The sequence below is a fragment of the Rhincodon typus genome, chromosome 8, assembly GCF_021869965.1.
Source record: "Rhincodon typus isolate 14 chromosome 8, sRhiTyp1.1, whole genome shotgun sequence".
Classification (NCBI taxonomy): domain Eukaryota; kingdom Metazoa; phylum Chordata; class Chondrichthyes; order Orectolobiformes; family Rhincodontidae; genus Rhincodon; species Rhincodon typus.
In genome coordinates, this window is record NC_063339.1 from 79,441,620 (window position 1) to 79,447,134 (window position 5,515).

Genomic DNA, 5,515 nt, shown 5'->3' on the forward strand with positions numbered 1-5,515 from the left:
TTAATAGTGAAAAGTATGACAAGGTCGCAGTTTTATGAATGAATGAAATGAGGTAATAGTAAACATAGTACGCTAGTAAGTGGTCAGTAAAGTTATGAATGAATGAGAGTGCGAGAGTGGTAATATGGAGTGCTTGTGTGTGCATTGGTAAAGAGGACCTTTAGTACAACAGTAAAGAGGCTTGCACTAGTAATTATTTACCAAAATTCACTGTACTCTGGGGTGGTTCCCCCAGATTGGAAAACAGCCAGTGTGACACCACTGTTTAAAAAAGGAAGTAGACAAAAATTAGGTGACGATAGGCCAGTTAGCTTAACTTCGGTTGTTGGGAAAATGCTTGAATCCATCATTAAGGAAGATAATAGCAAGGCAACTGGATATAAATTGTCCCAGCATGGGTTCATGAAGGGTAGGTCATGTTTAACTAATTTGGTGGAAATCTTTGAGGACATTACCTGCATGGTGGACAATGGGGAACCTGTGGATGTCGTGTATCTGGATTTCCAGAAGGCATTTGACAAGGTGCCACACCAAAGGCTGCTACGTAAGATAAAGTTGCACGATATTACAGGTAATGTATTGGCATGGATAGAGGGTTGATTGACTAGTAGAAAACAGAGTAGGGGTAAATGGGTGTTTTTCTGGTTGGCAGTCAGTGGCTGGTGGTATGCCTCGGGATCAGTGTTGGGACTGCAATTGTTTACAACTTACATAGATGATTTGGAGTTGGGGACTAAGTGTGGTGTGTCAAAATTTGCAGATGACACTGAGATGAGCGGTAGAGCAAAGTGTGCAGAAGACACAAAGTCTGCAGAGGGATATATTGTCTAAGTGAGTGGGCAAAGGTCTGGCAGATGGAGTACAATGTCAATAAATGTGAGGTCATCCATTTTGGTAGGAATAACAACAAAATGGACTATGGTTTAAATGGTAAAAAATTGCAGCATGCTGCCGTGCAGAGGGACTTGGGTGTCCTTGTGCATGAATCGCTAAAAGTAGTATTGCAGGTGCAGCAGGTAATTAAAAAGGCAAATGGAATTTTGTCTGCCATTGCTCGAGGGATGGAGTTTAAAAACAAGGAGGCTATGCTGCAGTTGTATAGGGTCCTGGTGAGGCCAGACCTGGAGTAGTGTGTGCTGTTTTGGCCTCCTTACTTGAGAAGGGATATACTGGCAATGGAGGGGGTGCAGAGGAGATTCACTCGGTTGATTCTAAAGTTGAGAGGGTTGGAATATGAGGAGAGCCTGAGTAGGCTGGGATTATACTCATTGGAATTCAGAAGAATGAGGGGAGATCTTATAGAAACATACAAGATTATGAAGGGAATAGATAAGGTGGAGGCAGGGAGGTTGTTTCCACTAGCAGATGAAACTAGGACTAGGGGGGCATAGCCTCAAATAAAAGGAAGCAGATGTAGGACTGAGGACAGGAGGAACTTCTTCACCCAAAGGGTTGTGAATCTGTGGAATCCCCTGCCCAGTGAAGCGGTTGAAGCTACCTCGCTGAATGTTTTTAAGGCAAGGCTAGATAAATTTATGAACAGTAAAGGAATTAAGGTTTATGGTGAGCGGGCGTGTAAGTGGTGCTGAGTCTCAAAAAGATCAGCCATGATGTTATTGAATAGCGGGGCAGGCTCGAGGGGTCAGATGACCTACTCCTGCCCTTAGTTCTTATGTTCTTATGTTATAATGTTATAGTGCCTCACAAAAACCACAGAAAAGGATATTTTAAGGCGATTGACCCTGCATTACTAAAGACGCGCCAGCCAGAGGTTCTGAGGAAGGATCACCTGACCCGAAACGTTAACTCTGTTTATTCCTGCACAGATGCTGCCAGACTTGCTGAGCTTTTCCAGCAACTTTGTATTTTTTCCTGATTTGCAGCATCCGCAGTTCTTCCGGTTTTTACTGTGTGTTTTTGGTATTTATTTACAGGGGTCTCTTTATTTATAGCTAGCTCTCTTTTAAGGTTTATTTGTAAGGGGCCCTGTTTTACGGATAATTTACCTGTCAGCTCGATGTTGGGGTGTATTGACAGGTGCTCTGTGTGTTCGGCTTTATTTTGAGGGAGCCCTGTGTTTTTTACAATGTACTTCCTAGGGCATCTGTTTTAGAGGTCATTTAAAGGGGCCTGTGTATTTGAGGGTATAATTACAGGGCGTTCCGTTTTAGGGATTATTTGAATTAAGCTCCCTGTTTTCCGGGTATTGAAAGGGGTCTCTGTCTGAGGGCTTGTTCACAGGCATCTCAGGGTTTATTTCCTGGAGGCACAGTTTTAGGGAGGATTTGCAGGGTGCACTGTGTTTCAGGGTTTATTTACAAGGAGCTCTGTCTTTTATTCTTTCTTACTGGGGACTCTGTTTTACATTTTACTTCCTGAGGAACCTTTCTTAGGTTATATGTAAAGGGGCCTCTGTGCTTGAGAGTGTAGTTACAGGTAGCTCTGTTTTTATCGTTTGTTTAAATGAGGCTCTGCGTCGGAGATTATTTACAGAAAGTTTTGTGTTTCAGGCTTCATTGTACATAAACCGTAAAACACAGACATCCCTGTAAATGAAGCTCTGTGTTTTAGGGTTTATTTACAGGGGGTTATGTGCCGGGGGCTCTGTGGTTTACATTTTACTTCCTGAGGGACCTTTCTTCGGGTTTTTTTAAAGGGTCTCTGCTTGAATGTGTATTTACAGGGGCCTTTTTTAACCGTTTGTTTAAATGAGGCTCTGCGTCGGAGATTATTTCCAGGAGGCATTGTGTTTCAGGGTTCATTTACAGGGATGTCTGTATTTTTGGGTGTACGGACACGATGCTGTGTGTTTTTGGGATTATTTATAGTGAGCTCCGTGTTTTGCATGTTATTGAAAGGGGCCTCTGTTTTAGGGTTTGTTTGCAGGAGGCTGTTTATTTATAGGTGGCTTTGTCTTTTTAGGGTTATTTGTAAGGGGCCCTGTCTTACGGATAATTTACAGGTGGGCTAGGTGTTGGGGTGTAATTAAAGGTGCTCAGTGTTTTCGGATTTATTTAGAAGGAGCCCTGTGTTTTACCTTGTACTTCCTGGGCAATGTGTGTTAGAGTTCATTTAAAGGGGTCTGTGTATTTGAGCGTATAATTACAGGGGGCTCTGTTGTTGAAGTTTGTTTAAATAGGACTCTGTGTTTTAGGGGTTATTTGCAGTGAAGTCCGGGTTTTACGGCTTGTTGAAAGGGGTCTCTGTGTTTGAGGGCCAGGAGTACGGCTGAAGCTGGGTTCGGTTTGGGCCTGAGGCTATAGTTAAGTGTAGGATGAGGCTAGCGTTCGGGCTGAATCTAGGGTTAAGGTTAGAGATATTTGAGAGTAGGGAGAAAGAAAGCAGCTTCGCATACCCAGAGCCGGAGGGGGAGCAATTCTACAGGAGACTCGGGATGCATTGTAAACTTATCAGGTCAAATAGTATTACAGATTCGTATGATCCCATTACCAGGAGGCACTGCCACAGAACTGACCCGCTAACAATGAGGAATTTGCCTGGTCCAGGCAAGTATTGAAGCACTGTCAGAGGGACAGAACTGCTGGAGAGCATTATAATCGGTCAATACTGAGGTAGCGCCTCATTGTAAGAGGGTCAGAACTGAGGAAGTGCCTCACATTTCTGGGGTCAGTAATGAGGTAATGCAGCAGTACCAGAGGGTCAGAACTGTTGGGGTGCATTATTGTGAGACGGTCAATACTGAAGTAGTGCCTTATTCTCAAGGGGTTGGACTTGTGGGAGTGCCACACGATTGCAGCACTGTGACAATGTCAGACTGAGGCACTCCCTCATTGTCAGATAGTCAGTACTGTCCGAGGTTCAGTACTGCAGCAGTGCCTCATTGTCAAAGAGTCCGCACTGAGGTATTGCAGCAGTGTCAGTGGGTCAGAACTGTGGGAGTGTATCAGTCATAGGGTCAAGACTGAGGCTGAGCCTTATTCTAAATTCTTACTGGGGGAGTGCTACATAACTAAATTAGATAATTTTTAAAAATGAGGCATCGGCTGAATGTGAGTCTCTGACAATTGTGCATTCCTTCAGTACTAACACTACAACAAAGAGGGACAGCCTCAGGCGGACCCTCTGACAATGAAGGATTCTCTCAGGACAATAATCTTTAATTGTAAACTAATCTGTAATACTATTTGACCTGTTAAGTTTACAATACATCCCGAGTCTCCTGTAGAATACGCAGTTGCTCTCCCTCTGGGTTCTGTCTCTGGGTATGCAAAGCTGCTTTCTTTCTCCCTGTCCCCAGAAATAACCTACCCCAAACCTTAACCCGAGATTCAGCCCTAACGCTAACCCTTGCGTAAGCTCTGAGCCTAACCTCAGGCCAAACCCTAACCCTAACCCTAACCTTCGCCTCAGGCCTAATACAAACCATAGCCCTCAGCCCCAACGCTGACCCTAACCTCACGTCTAACGCGAGCCTCAGCCCTGCACAGAAGCCCTCAAACACCGAGCCCCCTGTAAATATACCCTCAGAAACCCCTTTCAATAACCCGTGAAACGCGGAGCTCACAGTAAATAACCCCTAAAAAATAGAGCCCCATCTTAAAAACAAAGCCCCCTGTAATTATACCCTCAAATACACGGACCCCTTTAAAATGAACTCTAACACACATCACCCAGGAAGTAGAAGGTAAAACACAGGGCTCCCTCTAAATAAATCCGAAAACACTGAGCACCTGTAATTACACCCCACACTTAGCCCACCTGTAAATTATCCGTAAGACAGGGCTCCTTACAAATAAACGTTAAAAAGATAGACGTACCTATAAATAACAATCCCCGGTAAATAAACCCGAAGACAGCGACGCCTTTCAGTAACCTGTAAAACACAGATCACTATAAATAATCCCTAAAACACAGAGCATCGTGTATAGATACCCTAAAACACAGACGTCCCTGTAAATGAACTCTGAAACACACAGCCTCCTGTATATATTCTCCGACACAGAGTTTCATTTGAAAAAAATGCTAAAAACAGATCCCCCTCTATTAAGCACAGAGACCCCTTTATATATAACCGAAGAAAGGTCCCTCAGGAAATAAAATGTAAAAGACACAGCCCCCAGTAAGAAACCATAAGACCGAGTGCCCTGTAAATAGTGTAAAATGTAGAGCTTCCAGTAAAAAAAACTGTGCCCCCTGCAAATCCTCCCTAAAACTCAGCCTCCTGTAAATAAACTCTGAGGCGAACCTAAAACAGAGCCCCCAATTAATAAAGCCTAAAACACAAGACCACTGTAAATCAACACTAAATAACACAGCCCCCAGTACAGCACGGCGAATTGTTCGGATTGAGATAGTACAACATTGCCTCAGACTATGCCTCTTTGACAAAGAGTCAGTTATGGGAAGGTGTAGTGTTGTCTGATGGTCATTGTTGAGGCAGCGGGTCAGAATTGAGGGAGTGCCGCACGATTGGATGATAACTTTTGGGTTATTGCAGAGCTGAGTGTTGGACTGGGGGAGCGCCTCCCTGTCAGCGGGTCTGGACTGGGGGAGC

At 44.1% G+C, this 5,515-nt stretch overlaps 1 protein-coding gene across 1 annotated transcript in view; it reads right to left on the bottom strand.

Moving 5' to 3' along the window:
- plekhd1 (pleckstrin homology domain containing, family D (with coiled-coil domains) member 1) overlaps positions 1–5,515 on the bottom strand; it is a 150,726-nt gene that overhangs the window by 44,288 nt on the left and 100,923 nt on the right. The gene's annotated exons all lie outside the window — the stretch shown is intronic.